This window comes from Asparagus officinalis, chromosome 1 (genome assembly GCF_001876935.1).
Source record: "Asparagus officinalis chromosome 1, Aspof.V1, whole genome shotgun sequence".
Taxonomy (NCBI): Eukaryota; Viridiplantae; Streptophyta; class Magnoliopsida; order Asparagales; family Asparagaceae; genus Asparagus; species Asparagus officinalis.
The window spans coordinates 41,766,022-41,788,580 of NC_033794.1; positions in this window are offsets into that span (position 1 = coordinate 41,766,022).

Sequence of the window (22,559 nt, forward strand, 5' to 3'; positions counted from 1 at the left end):
TAACAGTGAGTCCGCTAAAATTCTCCCTGGTTTATTCCACTCAAACTCCCGCTACATCTGTGCACTCAACACTCGCATGGTTAGAGTCCAGATATGGTACTCGAAATCTTAATCTCATGAACATTGATAATTGTCAAACCCCTCAGTGTTAAGTATTTATCATTTAACACCACGAACACCCTTTGAGTGATTTGTACGAATCAACACTCCCACTGTAATTTGTACTCCCGCTCTTACTGATCACTTGGTCAAACCTTCCTAGGTTAGGACCAAAGCCAATTCCCCTCTCGATTCCTTCAATGAACAAGAGGCCCACTTTCAAACCGGACTTTCCTTTTTGATAAATGAAAGACCTCCACCCCAGTTGAACGACCAAACCTATAAAAGTCTGGGTCATCACAGTACCTCCTCTCGGTCAAAACCATTGAACGGTTATGGCCCAAGCCAGGATTTCCTTTCGATAAACAAAAAATTCCCATCCCTTTCACTTCAGTCAATCCTATAAAAGTTAGGGCTGAAGTCAGAAACTTGTTTTCAAGTCAGGTAACCAATCCTATAAAAGTTAGGGTTATCTGAATCTTTTTAATTCTTAGAGTGGAGATCTCACTCTTAGTTTCATCTTGTGAATTCTTAAAGTAGAGATCCCACTTTAAGTTTCCTTTGCAACTGGAGATAGAATATAAAATTCTTCCTCTCCAGCATCGGGTTCGTCTTTGCACCAAGAGAAGACACCATCTAATAACACCATGATCCGTGCCTTACATGCGTGGGGAATTTTATCCTAAAGCCTAAGTAGGGATAAGTCAGCGCCTAATACGTGTTGCCGGTTTAGTCTTTCACCGATTAAAAAAGACACCAGAATACAAGTCTTGGGAATTTTATCCCAAAGCCTAAGAAGGGATAGGTCAGCACCTAACAAGCGTTGCTGGGTAGTCTATTCCCGTAAAAAATGACCAAGTCTATGTATTCAAACTCGTAGCACTAAGTCTAAGGGAGTTCATTCTATTAGCACAACGTTATATATGAAACGGACTTAGATAATTCATATGCTAGCCCAACCCAAACGGTAGTCGGTTAAGGCTCATCAAACCCGTTGATGGCTGAGGGTTTGTCAAAAATTCCTAAAGTCAGCGCCTAACATGCATTGTCGGGTAGTCTATTCCCGTAAAAACTGACCGAGTCTACATATTCAAACTCGTAGCACTAAGTCTAAGGGAGTTCATTCCGTTAGCACAATGTTACATATGAAACGGACTTAGATAATTCATATGCTAGCTCAACCCAAACGATAGTCGGTAAAGGCTCATCAGACCCATGGAAGGCTAAGGATTTGCCAAGAATCATATAAGTATTACTGTTGATTATGCTAAGCAGAATGAAAAAATCATAATGAAAGTATACTGAACAAAAAACATATCTTCATTAAAAAAATCAAGCGTTCAAATACAACAAATTATGATCACTCTACATCAAGCTTATGATTAAGGATTTGTTGCTCTAAGTTGGATAGTTCTTCAACATAGGTCTGCTCAAGCTCACATTACAGTTCCGCCTTGAAGGATTCTTCAGAGATAAAATTCTGGCAGCTTCCTCCTCCATTTTAGCTAATCTCTCTTCTGAGAGCGTCACCTTGCTGGATATCACAAGCCTGCCATGCTCTTCCCCGGCCCTAGTCACCTCCAAAATAGCCCTTTGCTCTTCCGCCTCCACAAGCTTTTTCTTAAGCTCCGCTATATCGGCGTCGGTAGAAGCTATGGAAGAATCGAGCTCGTGTATATGGGCTAATCTCTCAAAAAGAACCTCCTTCACCTGGTCCACCCGTTTTCTCTGTGCCTGAATCCTAAGCTCGGCAGATGCTCAAGCTTCACGTCGGGATTATAGATGGGTCTCCATCTGAGCAGTAACATAACCAGGAGCACCAATGGAACGGAGCTCTTGCAGCTTTTTAAATTCATGCTCTAGCCGCTTCAGGTCATCGGTCAAGGCATCTATAATTTTTGGCGAGCCAACATCCCTCACCGAGGCTATTTTGTGCTCGAGGAAAGGTCGCAACTGATTGAAAGGGAGCCTTTTCTGCAGAAGTTTGTCGATCAATGACCCCACAAAATTGAAAAAGTGGCTGACCTCCAAACAAAGGATGAGCTTCTCCGGATCATCATCCGACAATAATGCCTTAACCGTGTCCCGGAGTTGAGGCGACAATCCTATAAAAAGAGAAGATATGAATATTCCAAAGTATAAAACAATTCTAAGTCAAGACATGGTGCGAAATTTACCAATGCCTGCGGAGCTTTCTTTAGCTAAACGCATCACGCTCTGTTTCGTTTGTCCGACTTCATGAGTCCCAGGAAGCACGGTGGGCGTAGCAGCTATTGAAGCACCAACTTCTTCGTTTGGTCTCACGGTTTGTTCGGTTAGGTCTCCCCAATAGTTTCAACACTCGTTGTAGCCGGCGTCCCCGAAAAAATTAGGAGTTGCGTTTCGAGAGCTGATGACTGGGACTCAATGACAATCCCTGCCAACATCAAGAAATCGAGACCACCAGATTCATCAAACCCTCCAATAAGAGTAGTTGTATCAGTCTTAGCGACTGGTCCTACGATTAGAACTCTCCTATAGTTAAATGGAAACTGACAAATGAATATGAAACATGGGAATAAAAATCATACCGGTAGGCGAATTAGCTGTGTTCATCAGTTTTGTAACCTCACGCTAGGCTTGTTTAGACAATATATTTTCAAAAAGTCGGTCGTCAGAGTCTGAAGAGACGGGAAGCGGATCGGGTGAGGGTACACCCGTTTCTCTGAGGGACGCATCACGGAAGGCTCCCTCCTTACCTAAATCCCCTACTGAAACACCTATAGAGAATCAAAGTGTTAAAGTAGAAAGAGAAAAAGCCGAGAATGCGCAATAAGAGAAAGTCAAATTCACCTTCGGTGGTCGCCGAGCGAGCACTCTTGATCGCGGAATTATCAAGAGTGGGTTGAGAATAAAACGAAAGAAGAACACAATATAATAATTTGGGTGAAGGAAAATACCTTCTCTAGATTATGAGAATCAATTGGATTACAATTCACTCTCTCTCACAATCTCTCTAGATCAAAGAACAACCTCCCTGATCTCTTTTCTGATTACAATCTGAGTAATCTACCTTTTTTCCCTAGAAAAGTCATGTTTCTATTTATACAAAATAGAAATCCTAAACAGTGCAGGAAAACCAGCCTAGGCCCAAAACCCGACTCGCGGTCGACCGTAGAGCCAGGCGCGGTCGACCACGGCCAACACCCGAGATTTAAATAAGTTATAGGGTTTTGCCGGGCGGCCGCCCGCCGCGCCCATCACGGTTGACCGTGACTCAGTTCAATCTAATCCTCAGAGCTGTGCACATTCGCTGTCGACCGCCGTGACACTCGCGGTCGACCGTGAAACAATATAACTGTTTTTCTCGTGTTTTGACGAATCCTTCGACTTCGCTGCTTCCAACAACTCTGTCCACGACTCTTCTACATTATTCTTAAGATACCATGAGAATCACCTATCCTCAAACTCTCATGCGGATCGCTAAGCTCCCGAAGAGAAGATACACCCGTATGATGGGTCCCCCCTTTAGGAACTTGAAGTCCCATTCAAGTTAGAACTTCAGCTGAGGGAACTCGCGAGCCCCTCCTTCTCTGTTGAACCACTTTTCCTTGCTAGAAACCTGACCTTGACGTCCAATGAGAAACGACTCCTTCGTTCCCCGCCTTGTCGTGGTCGTCTTTCGTTCTAAAATGCAATCTTCTTTCAGCGGCTCCTCTCTATCAAACCACAAGTCTTCAACATGCGGTAAGATCACTTTGTCATCACCTTCATCATCCAACAATGGAGGCTCAAACAACTTCAAATACTTGGCATTGATCACCGAATACATGCCTAAGTAAGGCGACAAGTCTAATCAAAAAGCGTTGTTGCCAATCTGATTGAGAATCCGAAACGGACCATAACGAATAGGCTTCAACTTCTTTCCCTCTCCTTTCAGCCTCTCCTTACTCAATTTAAGCCATACCATATCGACTTTGCCAAAATTACAAGGAACCCGATGTTGATCATGCTTCACCTTGTATTTAGCTTGTGATTTCTTTAATTGAGCTTCAACCGTAGCGTGAATATTTACAATCTTCTCGAGAAATCGCTGAGCACGTTGTCGTTCACTTCCCTCCTTGCCGTCCACTGTGGCTTTACACGAAAACACAAGATCGTACGAGCTTGGCGGTAAAAATCCGTAGCAAGTCTCCAATAGTGATTTTCCGGAAGATCCATGAATCGCCCGATTAAAAGCAAACTGCAAATATGGTAAACTCTCATCCCAAGTCTTAGGATGCCTAGAATTATACCCCTGTAACATGTGTACCATAGTCCGGTTGACTACCTCCATTTGTCCGTATGTTTGTGGATGAAAGGCTGTGCTCTTCTTCAATCTAGTGTCCATCAAACTCCACAAAGAATCCCAAAAATGCCCGAAAAATCGACTATCCCGATCCGAAATAATCGAACTCGGCAACCCAAAGTGGTTCCACACATGCTCAAAGAACAACTGCGCTGCACCTGCTCCCGTCACGGTCTTCTTATAAGGAGTCAATATCACCATCTTGCTGAAACGGTCCACCACAACGTACAAATAGTCATGCCCGTGCTTCGTAGTCGGCAACCCTCCTAGAAAATCTATGGAGATGCTCTCCCACGGCCTGGAAGAAACCGGTAATGGTAGGTACAATCCTCTCTTCCTGTTAGAAGGCTTCGAAATACAGCATAACTTACACCCTCCAACATACTTGGTCACATCATCAAGCATCCGTGGCCAAAACACATGTCGTCGTAGATTGAGAAGCGTCTTCTGAATGCCAAAATGCCCTTGCACACTAGAGGTATGTGCTTCCCGAATCCACTGTAACCTATCGCCATCCTCCGGAATGCATAGTGATGTCCCACGATACAACAAGCCATCCTCTCCAAGTGCATACTCCCCCCTTCGACCAGCCTTCGCCTGCTCGAACACACTACCAAAGTCTTTATTGGATGTATACAGCTATACATACTCCAAAGGAACCTGTCACGCCCCGCTTCCCAAAATACCAGGGAATCGGGACGTGAACAAGCCCGCGACGTATTAGATTGAGAAGAAATATACTCTATTTTTTTTCTCTTTTCTTTTCTTCTCAATCTAATACGCTAAGCGTCTGGAAATAAGTACAATACGAAGTAGACAAACTCAGAATGAAGAAATACATATCACAATGAATAACATCCGAGACATAATATTCGGGTCAAACGTGCCCTTATACAAATCTGAACAAATGAATACTGAAGAGATACAAAATACAACGATCAGGCGAAAATAGAAAGAACTACAAAAGTAAGCTAAGACCATCGAACGACTGGAGGGAAATAACTAAACTTCGGCTTCTTCTTCTGCTTCATCTACAAGGCACTCCTGCTGAGGATCTTTCGGCTCCTGGCGATCTCCTAGCTGAACCTGTTCTTCCTCTAAGCCTGACGTACACCAGAGAAAACAGGTGTACGTCAGGTGCATGACGCACGGCAAGACCCGACAAAAGAAAATAGAACGAACGGAAATCCAATGCGAAAAACGATACGATAACAGAAACTACGAAAGAACGTACAACTGAAATCCACAAATCAACATGAAAATACTACTAAATCATAATAACATAACGCATCCATGCAGATAATTAAATATTAATCCCGATCTATGTATGAAAAGAACAACACTGATCTACATCTCAACAAAACTAACAAGGTCCACCAGAAGCACGCAAGCATATTATTCTTGTTTTACATGTTATTTGAATTGGGGAAGAATATTTTGATGTATATAATCGGGTCCCCGTAAAGTCGTCCGGGGGCCGCCTTCAAGTCAAGTATTGGCCCTCTGGCCCATGTACATAACACTCACGATATCACGATAACAAGAAAGCGTTGTGCCCGTTTATATACATGCTATATTCTCCGTCCAATTCCCCTTTATAACCCCATGTTTGTCATATTAATTAAGCAACTGTACATGAAATATTATGCACTAGCCACGGAGTTACCGTGGAACGACTTCTGTAAAACTATGAAAATAACATTGACTCGTAACACGTCCGATTAAGAGTGCATCGTCTAGTCAATGCTATAATAATAATAATAATCAAGGAAACCTCATACCGGGATATCGATATCGAGGGAACTCGGGACTCCTCACATCGGGATATCGATGTCGAGCGAGTATAGCCATGCTTTGAAGCACGCTTACAAATCATACTTTTAACAGAAGTAGTCTCCATGTACAGTCTATTCTATTGAATAACAACTAAGTGATAAAACAACAAACTTCCACACAGCTATTCATGTCAAGCAATCCCACGCAGGTAATAATATATCACAGACTAATCTAATTAATTAACTCATAGCAGATCTAAAAATTGAATGACGAGTCACATAATAATTTACGACAAAACTAAGAATTAAAATAAAATAATCAAGGTTCGGGATCTTGCCTCGGGTGTCGTTGGTATGTCTCGGGGCTCTGACGGGCTTGCCGGCGGCTAGAAGGGGGTGGTTCTTCCACTGGATGTGCGTTGACATATCGTCGAATAGGTGGTGTGCGATAGCGTTGTAGTGGGCGAATCTTGTCGGATCTGAACAGCGGTTGGCGAGGCGACGGTGGCGAGGCTACGGGTCGGGACTGACGGCAGCGAGGTGTTCAGGTGATTGAGACGTTCGGCGGCGTTGGCGCTGAAGGCGGCCGCCCGACGACGAGAGGCTGGAGAGCAGGCAGCGAACATGGCCGCGAAGGGGACTGCCTGGAGTCAATCGCGAGGTGATGGCAGGAGCTGTGCAGGTAGGGCAGCAAAGCTCAAAGAGCCCAGCGTTCACGTGGTGGCCATCGGGCGGGAGACGACGGCGGGGCAGGCCCGACGGCATGGTGACAACGGTTGGGCTTTGACGCCGTCGCCTGCTTTCCTCCCCTTTCAGTCGGGTGGAGTTCGAGAGGAGAAGGGGCTGCGCATGTGAGCGCTGGCCGCTGGCGAGCGCGGGTTGGTCGCAGTCGTTTAGCTAGTGTTCGTGGGTGGTGCGGGCGGTGATGCAGTGATGAGGAGAGGTGTGCAGCGGGGACGGCCGGCTCAGGCGGCGCGACGACGAGAGGGCAACTGGGGAGCGAAGGTAGCGCGGCACGGAGGGGACGAGGTGCCTGGACTTGGAAGCAGCGCGTCCGTGCTTGGGGATAAAGGAGGCTGGCGGCAAGGAGGGGGCGACCGGGCCGAGTCTGGCGGCCAAGGAGCAGCTGGTTGCGGGTGTAAGCCGCGGCGGTCAGCGATGATGCGACGAGGGCGGGTGGTGCGTCGGAAGCGAACTCCGGCGAGAGTGCGGAGCGTTGGAGATGGGTCGCGGGGGGCGTGATGCAGTGGGGTTGGGTGGCGCCGGTCGGCGTTCGGTGCTTGAGGATAGAAGAAGTAAGCGTGATGATGGTGGTTTTCTTTTTGGGGGTTGAACTGATGTAGAGAGAGAAAATTATGGGATTAAAAGGAATGGGTTAAACGGTGATTAGGGAATTGATTTGGGAGGGGTTATGGAAAGAATTCAAATGAGAGAAAATTTAGGGGAGAGAATCAGGGAGGAAATTAGGGGAATAATTAGTGAGGGGATTAAGGAGAAAAATCAGGATAAAATCAATGTAAATTAATAATAATAATAATAATAATAATAATTACAATAACAAGAAATAATTTAAGTATTAATTAAAAAAACTTTTATCGTAACAATTTAATTTATAATTAACAAAACTATATAAAACCGGATTTTTTTTAAATCATAGAAATTTCTAGAAAATCAAGAAAAATTCAGATACTCTTTTAAAAATAATAATTAAATATTTTAAAATACCAAAATAATTATTTTAGCTAGTATTAAAATTCACGGTCATTACAGAACCAAGGACTGAATACGTGTTGCCACCAATAAAGACCTTACCGGCGGACGAGATAACATATCAGCCAACTTGTTTGTCGCCCCCTTCTTGTACCTGATAATGATGTTGAAAGCCATCAAATAAGACATCCACTTCATGTGCCGTGCTTGCTGTAGCTTCGTCTGGGCATGTAAGAACTCCAACGGCTTGTGATCCGAGTGCACGACCACCTCCTTCCCCAACAAGTACACCCTCTAATACTCAATCGCCTGATAAAGTGCGTAGAACTCCTTGTCATAGGTCGGGTAGTTCACAAAAGCACCCGAAAACTTCTCAGAATGGTATTCCACCGGCTTCCCATCCTGAATCAACACCGAGCCCATCGCATAACTAGACGCGTCGGTCTCCACCTCGAAAGTCCGCTGCAAATTTGGCAATGCCAACACCGGTACCTCCGAGATCTTCCTTTTTAGCAACTGAAAAGCCTCCTCATGCGTCCTTCCCTACTCAAACTGAACTTTAGCCTTTGTGAGGCCATGTAACGGTGCTGCATAAGTCAAAAAATGTCGAATGAACTTGCGCAAATACTGGCAAGCCCCCGTGAAGCTCCTCACCTCAGTCACTGTCTTCGGTCTTGGCCACTTTGTGATCACCTACACCTTGCCTGGATCTATCCTCCGCTGGCCCTTCCCTACGATGAAGCCGAGATACACCAACTCGTCCTTCCCAAACTCGCACTTCTTCCCGTTAAGCTTTAGTTGTCCGTCCTGTAACACTTCAAATACCCTCTCAACATGAAGGAGTTGCTCCTCCCAAGTCCTGCTGTACACCATGATATCATTAAGGTAAACTATCAAAAAATCCTCTATAAAAGGTCGCAACAAATCATTCATAAGCCTCATAAAGGTAGTCGGAGTGTTGCACAATCCAAACGGCATCACCAACCACTCGAACAAGCCCTGCTTGGTCTTGAACACCGTCTTCCAAGTGTCTTCCTCCCGAATCCTCACCTGATGGTAACCAGACTTCAAATCCAGCTTCGTGAAAAACCTCGCTCCCTCTAACTGGTCCATAAGATCATTGATCCGCGGTAATGGGTAGCGATTCTTAATGGTTATCTTGTTGAGCACCCGGTAATCCACGCATATGCGCCAACCTCCATCCTTTTTGGGCACCAATAACACTGGCGACCCGCAAGGTGAACAACTCGGCACAATCACTCCCGTCTCCAAGAGCTCCTGGACCTGCTTCTTGATCTCCTCGGACTCCTGTACTGATGTGCGGTATAGGCCTATGTTTGGCAAGGAACTCTCCTCGGTCAACATAATCTTATGCTCTACACCTTAACATAGTGGTAGTCCCGTCATCTTCGAAAGCAAGTCCGCATACTTGGCCTTTAACCTGTCAATATCTCCCTCCTGAAGCTTGCTCAAGGTGGACAAGCATATCCTACTCAGCTGCTCTTCATAAGGCCGAATGAACACCAAAACAAACTTCCTGCCCGCATTCACCAACCTCTTAGCCTGAGTCACTGTCACCAAGCTCATCTCTTGTGGAAGAGATGCTGAACGAAAAATGTATTGCTCGCCATCCTTAGTGAACGTATACTTTTGGGCCCGCCGATCATATACTACGTATCTATCCTAAAATAAGGATTGCCCAAAATAACTTGGCAAACATCCAACGAAACCACGTCGCATGTGACCTCGTCAATATATGACTCATGAAGTGCAAATCTGAATGAACACTGATTCACCACACTCAATCCCGCCTCCTTCTGAATCCACCCTAACGGATAGGGCTTCGGATGCTTTACCGTCTTCAATCCCAGCTTCTGCACTAATACCTCAGATATCAGATTTTTTTGACTCCCTGTATCTACAATAGCATCCACCAAACTGGTCTTGACCTGCAACTTCAGAACAAAGAGCTGCTCCATCGGGTCTTCATCTTCTTTAGTGGCCTGCTTCCCCACCATAAGGTTAAGACTACCGTTGGGTTCAATCATCTCGGGAACCTCCTTCGGACCCTGTGCTATCACATAAGCCTTCTTCTCCTCCTTCTTCAACCCTTTCAGCTTCAGATGAGGATACTTATCCCAGCAATGATCAGCCACGTGCCTTGTCTGTTTGCAGTGATTGCATATCAATCCTGCCTTCCCCGAGTCACCCTTCTTCTTCTCATCCTTAGATTGAGAGCCACCCATATTGCTCCCCGATGGTTTAGAATCCCCCTTTGTCTCGTTGCCCTTCTTCTGCCTGCCCTCAATGGCAATGGCCTTCATGCTCGCCTCTGCGATCGTCTCAACCGAAAACAGGTTCATCTCTTTCCGGATGTAGTCATTCATACCCACCATGTACTTCATGAAGATGGAGTATTCCTCTGTTGTGATGTTTAGAACCATCGCCTGCTGCTGGAACTCCGTCGTGTACTCCTGAACGGTCTGATTAAACTTTTGGCGCAAGCCATACCACTTGTACCAACGCTCCTCAAGGAACCCCACTAGATAGAATTGTTTCCGAAGTAGCTCCTTGAACTTGTTCCACGACATCGCCTTCTTTTCCTGTTTGCAATAAGATTTCCACCACGTCAACGCGTGCCCCGATAGCTTCAATGTCGCAAACACTATCTTCTCCTTGGACGAATATCCATAGAGAGTGAAATACATCTCCATACGTTCGATCCAATCATCAAGCTTCTCCACATTGATACTCCCATCATAAACAAAAATCTCAACCTTGAAGTCAATCTTTAGATTTTGATAATTATTCTTACCCCCTTGATGTCCAACAATCTTGACAATCTCAGTCTCCCCATCTGAATCAGATTTCTTGCTCTCTTCGTCGGATTCGATGAGTTTCTTCTTACCCTTCGAAGAAGATTCCTCCTTTTGCCTACTCCGTTGATGAGATCCACGAGTTGAGTGAGAGTCGTCCCTATCGTCTCGATCTGCTTCTCCATGGCATCAAGTCTTGCTGAATTATCTGCTTCAGTCATCTTCTCCATCCTTAATTTCTGGACTCCTTCTAATGAAATAAGGATCTCGCCAAGCTTCTTGTACTGTGAGCGAGTAAGAACCATACATAGGTTTCCCCTCCACAGGATCTAGGTGCTCTGATACCAACTTGGTACGGGTCGTCGAGCGAGCACTCTTGATCTCGGAATTATTAAGAGTGGGTTAAGAAGAAAACGACAGAAGAACACAATATAATAATTTGGGTGAAGAAAAATACATTCTCTAGATTATGAGAATCAATTGGATTACAATTCTCTCTCTCACAATCTCTCTAGATCAAAGAACAACCTCCCTGATCTCTTTTCTGATTATAATCTGAGTAATCTATCTTTTTTCCCTAAAAAAGTCATGTTTCTATTTATACAAAATAGAAATCCTAAACAGTGCAGGAAAACTAGCCCAGGCCCAAAACTCGACTCGCGATCGACCGTAGAGCTAGGTGCGGTCGACCGCGGCCAACACCCGAGACTTCAATAAGTTATAGTGTTTTGGCGGTCGACTCCCGAACCCATCGCGATCGACCGTAACCAACAACAGAGAGCAGTCTGGGTTACAGGGTTTTGGCGGTCGACCGTCGCACCCATCGCGGTCGATCGGGGCCCCCCGCCGAACCCATCGTGGTCGATCGTGACTCAGTTCAACCGAATCCTTAGAGCTGTGCATGTTCGCGGTCGACCGCCGTGACACTCGCGGTCGACTGTGAAACAGTAAAACTGTTTTTCTCGTGTTCCGACGAATCCTTCGACTTTGCTGCTTCCAACAACTCTGTCCACGACTCCTCTACACTATTCTCAAGATACCATGAGAATCACCTATCCTCAAGCTCGTATAAGGATCGCCAAGTTCCCAAAGAGAATATACACCCATATCATTCGGTAGCTGCACCGAGTTCCACAGCCTTATTATTCAGGACCGCTTCTTGTAATTTTTTTAAGAGGGTAAGAAGCATAGAAACGATTAGCGGAGACACAAATTTTGAATCGTTCAGCTACCGCCAAATAAAAGACCTATCACCGATGTTAGATGTACCTGGATCTCCAACCCTTTCACCTGTATCAGGTCCGGCGCCGGAATCGACAACAGCTTCAACATTTGTACCTGCTTCAGCACCTACACGTTCCTCGACCATAACCTCATCCATTAGTCGGGAAAAGTCAGATCTTTCAAAGTCATCAAATATGGGAGAAAGAGGATCATATTCCTCTTCACCTTCTTCACAACCTCCTGAGACACAGTAATGACTAAGTCTAGGAATTAATAAATGGAACAGTCAGAGGATCACAAAGAGTTAAAATATTACCCTCTCTACCGATGGGAATGTCAGTGCTAGGCCTCGTTCCTAAAGTCGGGAGTCCACCACGTTGTTTGGAAGCTAATTTTTTATGCTTAGCAGGGGGAGCCTCTTCCGGATCAGTGACTCGCTCATGAGTAAATTTAGAACGCGACTCTAGCCCTAGAGTGACTTGAGTTGTAGGCTGAGATCTTATACGGCGTATAAGTTAGGGCTCTTCTTCTTCCTCCTCCTCAGAAGTCGAACCTGGGAGTTTAACCGACATCTTATTAGGATAAGTGAATAAAACTTGCATCTTTGGCTTCTTCGGAGCCAGCAAAGGTTTAGATAATTTCGAGCGGTGAGCTCGATCAGCTACTGCTAACTCAATTAATTCTAAGGAGAGAGGATCCGACAAACCTGTTCTCAGCTCTTCTTCATCATCACTGACTCTGGCCTCTTGGCCACTCATAATATCAGTTGCCGGGATCTCATCATTGGGAGGAAAGATGGTTTCCTTCTGCCTCTCCTGGCCAGAAGGACCCGCATGTTCTTTTCCTTTTCTTTTCTTAAGCTCAGCCTCATACACCATCCGAGTGATAATCCGAGCAGCTTCTTCATCTGCCAACTCTGCGATCGGCCGTACGGGCACAGACTCATTGGCTGCCAAAAACCACCGGCACTGTAGAAAAGTCACCTCCAACTTGCGCTCAGCACCTGGGGGTTTGAACTTGGCACCAGTGCAGCCAGTTATACTCCACAGCCATGCCCTGGCCCCATCTATCAATCTACCATGAGTCCGGAGCTGTCGATTTAGATTCCGGATATAAATCTGGTTATAGCCGAATTGGTGTGTGAACCGACATGGCAAGTATAACTCTATATAGTAGCGATTCTACACCAGGAAGATCAAGTAGCCAGGCTGAATATTGATCAACCAATCGAAGCAACCAGAATTGAGGGAAGTCTGACTCATACCCGACGCCTCTGTATCGACCAGTGAGTCGCCATATTGACCTGAAAATCACGGGAAGTAAGTAGGGAAGACCCAGCACTTCTGGTTTTGAATTTGCCTCTTAATCTTCGTAAACCCTCATCATTTCCATTTACAGCTGCCTATTAATTAGAGAAAAGGAACAGATGAGTCTACAAAAGTAGGGGCCAACATCATATCTGAACAGTGGAGGAGTAGGGAAGCTCCACCTTGGTGAGAGGGATTTGAGCGGATGGTTCACCCTCCCCTTGAGTGAACATCTTCACAATATGACGAAGCCCAATATGAATATCTGCAGTCATTGCCGGAAGAAGAGACAGATTTTTCTAATGAGCAAGAAGAACTACAGGATAAAGAACTTCTAGAGGCAACACATCAATAGATTGGTACGACACAACGCACTTCTTTAACTAGATGGCGAGGTAGCCGGCAAGCAACATGATGGGTCGGATAGGTTTCACCATTTGCCACAAAAATATTTGGAACTTGGTTCTAGCAGCAAAATCATCTTCAATGCCAGCTGTTGTGAAAGACTGGGCGTTGGACTTTTCAATTAGCTTATTAACTTCGAAGGGGGTCAGCGGCGTCAACTCATGTATCGCTTCACCCGAGCTGCCGTCTATATTCTTGAACATATAATCCAAAAATTTCTTCAAACTAATCTACGGCTACGGTTTCTTTGATAATGGGTCGACACCCGCCAAAGCTATGTGATAGTGGCATGTGAGATTCCACAGAGTATTGTAACGGTTAGGCATCCGCGATCTCAACTGATGTAGCTCCCGATTAGAAGGGAAGTATTGTTGATAGATCATGTTACCCATCGGAAGATCAGAAACCTTGTGCATCTCGTGTAGTACCAACCCCAGCTCACCATACTTGGTCAAAAATGTGTTGGTATCGGGGTTGTAAAGTTCCAATAGCACCAGGAAGTGAGGAATGTTGATTGGTAGCCCATAAGTGGTAGTACAGATAGCTGTATACAAACCACTAGCTTTCAACTCCTCATCGAACCGACTTAAGATATAGTTGCTCAAACGAGCCTACCAAAGCTTATCCGATGAATGCACCTAACCAAAACACCGGTGACCAGTTGCTGGTAACTCTCGACCTAAACTCGCAAGTCAATTCTTTACAGTGTTAGAAATGGTAAAAACCTCACCTCTAGGGGGATCATTCAATCCCAGGACTCCCGGATGTAGCCCTGTTATCCGATTACTATTACTTGATCCGAGAATCGCCCCATGGGTAATGTAGCCGCAATGAACATGGTCGTGCTCCTCGGTTAACCCCCACGACATTTCCCGTGGGATAACCTGGCATCGTAGCTCAATAAGTGAACGATGATGAGGAATCAGAGGGAGATATAAGTGACCACCGTCATCATGATGTAGCCATTGTTCGGCTCTGAGAGACACAGCAGTTGGATCTTCTACAGAGTCGCCGAACAAGTAGTCCGGTTTCCTCAATGGATGTGTAGAGCTTGGGTCTTTCACTAGAGGCACATTCGTAATAAGCTGCCTTAAAGTGTGGTGCTCTCCCTTCCGTATTAGCATCAGGAGCTCTTTCGGTGCACCCGGAGCAAATTCCACCGGTGCAGGAATTGGCTCATCAGTACAAGAATAACTACAACGACCTTTCACCGCATGAGCATTAAATGCCTTTAAGGAAACTCAACTAAGGTAAACAATATGTGATTATTAGATACAATCATAAACACCTATGTCAAGGCAGTATAAGCGTTGAACTCATCTCACGAGCTGTGAAATAGAGTCACAATCTTATTAACTAGGCGTGACGATTAAGTACTACGCTATATACATGAAGTACGGGATATATCGTCACGCGGACAATGCGATAATATACCCACCCTCTGGAATATAACCAGTAGGAAATCGCCCCAAGTTAATTCAGACATGCTTTGACCAAACAAAACATGTCTTATGAAGCATCTACTCCCACGAAGGAGAGCGGCGGCTCTTCCCAATTGCCTCACCAAGGAGAACAAAGCGGGGATGGGATATGCAATATGATATGTTAGTATTAAGTTCATGAAAAAGAGGCGATGAAATTATACATGTGCAACTAAATGGCGCCGGCTTGGGTGACTGAGTCACCGAGCGACCTCGAGCGACGCAGGATCTCTTAGGCGACATATCTGCAGAGAGAGTTAACAATTCAATTACGTTAGAAGTTGGGAAATATTAGACTAGTACAAAAAGAAAACTGCACTATTCTACGAAATAGGATTTGTTGGTTAAATATCCGATGAAATCTGCGTAGTGGCCCTAATGCAGATTTATTTTTAACCCACGACGACCCGTGCAACTAATCAAGCCAAATATCTTGGAATGTCTGTTCGAGGTATGTGCATGGCCAAACAAGAAAACTAGACGTGCCTACGAATCTTATCCTCGTGCGCGACTAAAAGCCCAAAGATCACTAGCCTAAGTTAGACTAAATTCGTGCATATAAGGGTCAGCCATGATTACAAGTCTCAAATATTTTTAGCCAGGTACAAATTCAAGAACCAAGTGCTCGGGTCTCGAATGGGATCGAACAAACCAAGAATTAGGGTTCAAGTGGGCAACCAGACAACAACTCCTACAAGTCTGAGAGTTAGAATCAAACCAAGAACAAGTAGGATACGACCCAAAATCAGGATCAACCACCTCTCAACTACTCACAATTTTTAGCCATACAACTGAAATAAACCCATACTAAGCCTCCCTTAAATGCTCGGCCATCATTCAAGAACCCGAAATCAAGATTTGTGTTTTACCCTAAATCAAAAGGCTAGGGTTTCAGAAAATCAAGAATTTAAAATAAAGAAATCAAATTGAGGCCATTAAACGCGGGTCTTACTTGAATTTGAAGAAAAAGAAAACCAACAAAGAGGAACCCTCGTCAAGAAACAAAAGGCAAGAGCAGCTTTGACTTGAAGAAGAAGCCTCATTGTTTCGAAACCCTGGATCTTGAGGTCGAGCTGCTCTTCGAAATCAATGGTTAGGGAAGAATTCTTAGAGGAAACCTCTTAGGGGGGTTGGAATTTCTAAAACTGAAAGAGAAAATGAGGAAGAGGGGAAGACGATGAAGAAAAGGCGGATTGTCAGGCTTAAAAAGAACCCGAATTGGGGCTGAACCGAACCAAACCCAGTTGGAACCGTCTGAACCAAGCCAAGCCAGACCGAACCGAATCAAGAAGTCAACCTAAGAACTCATGTGCTGACTCGCACCCATGCGAGTCACTATATGCTGACTCGCACCCATGCGAGTCACTACATGGTGACTCACACCCATGCGAGTCACCATATGGTGACTCGCACTAATGCGAGTCACCAAGTGGTGACTCGCACGTATGATGAGTTGTTTGGCCAATTTACAGGCATTTTGACCTTTTTTTCAAGTATTTTTGACGCATATGGGACCCGTATCCCTACTCCGATGGGTATATGAGTCTAAACTATTGCTTACCCTTATCGGCAAGTTTCTAGAGAATATCATTCAGGGTGTTCTTAAGGATAACCTGACAAAACTCCAGTTAACGTACGAGTATAAACTATGTTAATACCGGTCAACATGTTTATAACTTCACCAAAATAAAGCTAAGGGAAATTATAGAGTTCAACTACGTTCAGATATGAATTCCTGACAAAGATGATCAGTTCAAAGTCAACTCAATGGCACGAGCTGAGTTTAGAAAATTACACACCAGTCTTAGTTCAAGACTTCACTAGCGGTCAGACGATAAACGCGGCACCAAAAGAACTTCATCTATTTGACAAAATACTGAATATATTGAAGACTAAAAAAAAGCTGAGAGCTGAAACCAATTACAGGTCCTATCATACCAACTTAATATCCAAAGTATTCCAGACTCTTCTATAAAAGAAATAAGACTGAAACACTTTGGAGGGAGTATCTGTAGGCGTCAAAAATTACCTATGAGTTCCCACACGCAGCTCAAAACAAAGATAACATAATGAGCATCATCATCCGAATCAAAGAAGATTATCTGACGTTGATAAGACACATGAAGCAAATCCATAAAGTGCATAAGTCAACAAAGTGACGAAACACGAGTAAAAAGGGAAAACATACAAACCGAAGGAGATACAAATAGCCAAAAGGGTAAAAAAGACACAACAACAGGCTAGGAGGCTCGCACACATGCGAGTCACCAAATGGTGACTCGCGCCTGTGCGAGTCACCAAATGGTGGCTCGCACCCGTACGAGTCACCAAATGGTGGCTCGCACCCGTGCGAGTCACCAAATGGTGTCTCGCACAGCTTCGAGCCACCACGACGTATTTAGCCCCCCAGACCTCTCAAAATACAGATTTTGATGTTTTATTAGAATTCTTTCATCCCAGGACCTCCCCAACTATTCTGAAGATATCCTTAAGTGTGCCTGCGCGGTTATTAACTACAGATAACGTTAAAACACTTGATCTTATCAGAAAACGTGACGACAAAATCCTATAAATAGAAGCTCATGGTCTTCAATTGAGAGGATCTAAAATCTGAATGCGAGGTGCTGTCCAATTGAACAGTAGACCACAAATTTCAGAGGAGAATTGGCAGATCTTGGTGAACTTTTTCATAAATAAAAAGCCTTCGAAAGATTTGAGATTCTCTCCCCCTCCTTCCTTTGGATCAAACTTTGTTTTGATCTCGAGAAGAGCCACAATCTCGCTTGGTCGTGATTATCGCTATTGCAATTGTTTCCTTCGTGAAGCAAGAGCATAATTACACTTATCAACCGGATCTGATCCGCGGTAGTCCACGGACTAACGCGTCCCCAGCACATGCTAAGATCTCACACAAAGCAACAAGAGATAAACTACTGATACGTTTTGTTTCATAAAGTTATAATCTTTACTTTTCTCATTGTAAGAAGATCTTATAAAAAGATCAACTTGAGCTTGTAATCGATAAATGGTGTAACAGGTTTAACAACAATGAAAACGACAACTTTTGACGAAAACAAAGAAAAAGCCTTCGAAAGATTTGAGATTCTCTTCCCCTCCTTCCTCTGGATCAAACTTTGTTTTGATCTCAAGAAGAGCCACAATCTCGCTTGGTCATGATTGTCGCTATTGCAATTGTTTCCTTCGTGAAGCAAGAGTATAATTACACTTATCAACCGGATCTGATCCGCAGTGGTCCATGGACTAACGCGTCCCTGGCACAGGTAAAGATCCCACACAAAGCAACAGGAGATAAACTACTGCTACGTTTTGTTTCATAAAGTTGTAATCTTTACTTTTCTCATTGTAAGAATATCTTATAAAAAGATCAAATTGTAAGAATATCTTATAAAAAGATCAACTCGAACTTGTAATCGATAAATGGTGTAACGGGTTTGACAACAATGAAAACAACAACTTTTGACGAAAACATACCCTCCTCCTCAAATGTTTCAGCCATATCGGTGAAGAGTTCCTCCTCACTGTCATTAGAATCAGCAATTTGTTTTCTCTTACTAGAGGACCCAATGGGCTTTTTCCCCTTCTGTGGAAACACGGTTTCCCGAACCGCTTTAGTAGCAAACCTTGCGCAGTCTCCGCTTCTAACTCTGAAATTCTCTTTTTCTTTGTGGTAGTGTTATGGGATATGAGCCATTTGCAGTACAAGAAGGTTATCTGTAAACCAGGAACAACTGAGGGAATGCTAAATAGGGCATCAGTGCAACCACTTATACTCCAGAACCAGGCCCAGGCACCATTAATCAAACCTCCATAGGTTTTCAGCTGTCTGTTCGAGTTACCTACATACAGTTGGTCATAACCAAACTAACAGGAAAATCTACATGGAAAATATGGCTCAATACTGTAAACATTCTTAACCCTGAACACCCAATAACAAGGACAGATGTTTACCAACCACCTAAAACATCCCACGTCCAAACTAGTCCTATTTATTCTCGGCTCTTCCTCATCCTTAAATATATTATTATAAGTTCTAGAAAATTGAGGAAAGCATGGAAAAAATTCCTAACACTTGAGGACTCTGAACTGCCTGGACACTTCATCCCATTGCCTACCTGACCATTTGAACTCTTCTAGAATCTGTACTAAGGGAAGATCCAGGTCTGCAGCTTCAGGCACTGACATCATATCGGGCTGGTGAAGGACTAACCACACCATTAAATAGGTGTAGGGTAGTTCTATTTTTGTGGTTGGGATCTCGCTCAAAGGTTTCTATCCTTCTTGTGGGAAAATGGTGGCTAGGTGGCAAAGCCCACTGTGAATATCTGCAATCATGGCAGGGAGCAGAGAGAGTCTACGTCCAATTGCTAACTAAACTGCGGGATATAAGACCTTTATGGGTAATGCATCGGAAGGCTGGTGGGGGACTGCACACTTCTTCAACCAGATTGCCAAATACCCAGCTAAGAGAGTCGATGGTGCAATCCTTTTCTGAGCTTACCATAAGAAAGAATCAAATTTGGTGCCCTTGGGGAATCCTCTTTCAGCTGAATGAATGGTATATGACTAAGCATTTATTTTTACCAACAACTTATTAATCTCCGATGGAGTTAGAGGTGACAATTCACACACTTCATATCCTGAGTGGCTCTCAAGATTCTTAAAAAAATAGTTCGCAAACTGTTTCAAGCTAACTTACGAAAATTTCTTCTTAGCTTTTACATCCATCTCAGCCATGGCAATGTGATAGTGACAAGTCAATTCCTATAAAATATCATGAGCTATGGTGGCTGTTTCCCTCATTCGGCTTAACTGACTAGCTGTTGGGAAATATTTTTGGTAAGGCAAATCCCCTATCGGCAAATCGGACACTTTCATCATGTCATGGAGAGGAAGACCTAAATCTCCATTCTTAGTGAAGAAAGTGTTGGTATCTGGGTTGTAAGTATCAAACAAAGTGAAGAAGTGGTCAACACTAATCGGCAGGCTGTACATGCTAGCTCGTATGGAGATAAATAATCTTTTATCAGATAGCTCCCTTCCCAAATGGCTAAGTACATAACTTGTCAATCTTGTCCACCACCTATCCACGAAAGAGTGGACCCATCTAAAGCACCTAAATTTCTTAACTAGAAGTTCTCTCCCCAATCTAGCTAAACGGTTCTTTATGGTATTCGCCTTAAGCATTAGCTTAAATTGTCCTAGCCTAATATACTCGATGAAGCCTTCTAATGGAATTCCTATCACTTGAGTCTGGGGTCTTAGCATCCCTACCAATAAACCCACAATTCACACGCTCGTGATCTTCTGTTAGCTTCCAAGTCATCTCTTGAGTCACTGCTAGATTTCTAAGCTTAATAAGGGAATAATGCCGAGGAATATAAGGCAGATATCTGAATTCTCCACCGTGCTCGTTCAACCATTGTTTCGGCTTACATGAAAGCTTCTCAGGATCTTCTACAGAGTCTCCAAATATATATTAGGGCTTCCTCAAATGTTCATTCAAATCATGATATTTGCCCAGCGGAACATCAGTAATCAGCTGACGTAAAAGATGACGACTCCCTTGATGAATGAGCTCGAGAACATCCTTCGGACAATCAATATTAAATTGAGGAGCCTCGATAATAAGAAGACTCCCATCAAAAGAGGCATTAGCAATGCCACTTTGACCGGTCACTTCTCTATCAGAGAAGGCCATGGATGGGAAATTAACTAAAAAAGGAAAATATATCCGTCGGAATACAGTTAAGAGGATATCTTAAAGCAAAACAAGGAGTCAAACTCATCGCGTGAATCCATGAGATAGAGTCACTACCTTGTGATTGGCGAGTTGATTTTAATTATTTCGTGCACGAAGGGAAACGTACATCGTCGTGTGTAAGCATTATGGCGACATACCCTTCCTAATAAAGTGCGAGACAACATGAAATTGCCCCTTTTTCCTTGAGATGTGTTTTGACAAAGCAAAACAACATCTTTTTAGCGTCTATTCCCACAAAGGAGGATATCTGCTCTTCCCGAATGACCTGCAAAGGAAGGCAAACGAGGACATAGGTACAAATCCTAACTTTTGAATTAACCAAAGTTAAGAGATCTCACCTCCATATGAAGCAACAATGAGATCCTCTCTCTCGGCTGGTTGGAAGGTTGATCCACCTATGGGAACGCGAGATCTCTTGGGAGACATGATAAAAATATGATTTTTAATCGAGAAACCTACAAAAAGTTAGGGTTTCGAGGTTAAAATAAAACAAAATAACGAAGAACACCCAAGATGTGATCCAAGGGTTCGGTTTTCATTAAGGATTAATAAAAGAACAAGCTTTGATGAAAAGAAAGCGAGGTAGAAGATCAAACCTTGAGGAGAAGTGTTGAAACCCTAAATCCCCCGAATGAGATCTAACAAAATCAAAGGCTAAAGAGGAAAGAAAGGTTTAAGTACTCTTTACTAGGGTTTTAGAGAAGATTTTGAACTTGGGGAGGTGGGTAAAAGTGGTGAAAAAATACCGCAAGTCCTGAATATAATAAGCCCAGACCCGACTACTAGTCTTCATGCGAGACAGTCGACACTGTCTCGCACTTGGTCCGAGACAATAAAGCTATCTCGGATACGTGGGACAGTGTCAACTGTCTTGCACAAAGGCCCAGTTCGACGAGTCCTCGGGTTGCGTTCGCGTGGCATCCTCGACCCATTTTCATAATATTTCGACACTCCGATGAGTATATGAGTATAGACTGCATCTCCTTGAACCTCAAACGGGTACACGAGGTTAAACTAATTTTTAAAACTCCGATAAGTACATGATGCGGCATAATTATGTACCAAAATTGCAAGTGCACAATTGATCAAGTTATAGTATAAAAAGTTATCGATCCCACGAGGAAGGTGATTTTAAGAGATTATTAGAATAGGTTCTTATGTTGTGTACGTGACAAAATAGGATTAAAGAATAAGTGTGATTATGATGAGTGATTGTTGTGAATATATGCAAGGGACAATAAATTATATTTTAGAGAAAAGAAATAAGAATCAAAGAATAAATAAAATCAAAGGCAAGAAAGAAGAATGAATAAAATCAAGAGATAAAATCAAAAATGAAAAGAAAATTCAAGAAAGTCAAGATGGAGGTTTCAATTTAAGATATGAGAAATAATTCAAGAAAGTCAAGATGGAGGTTTCAATTTAAGATATGAGAAATCTAGAATTTAATCTACTAACTAATCTCAATTACAAAATACAAACTATTCTCTTTTTATCATATTTCAACTTAGATTTATTAAGCATAGACTATCAAACCATTTAAGGAAAGTATAACCTATAAAATTATCATCTAAGTCAAAATTACTATTCATGATAAGAGAAACAACAAGATAGTAATCCTAGAATTCATAAG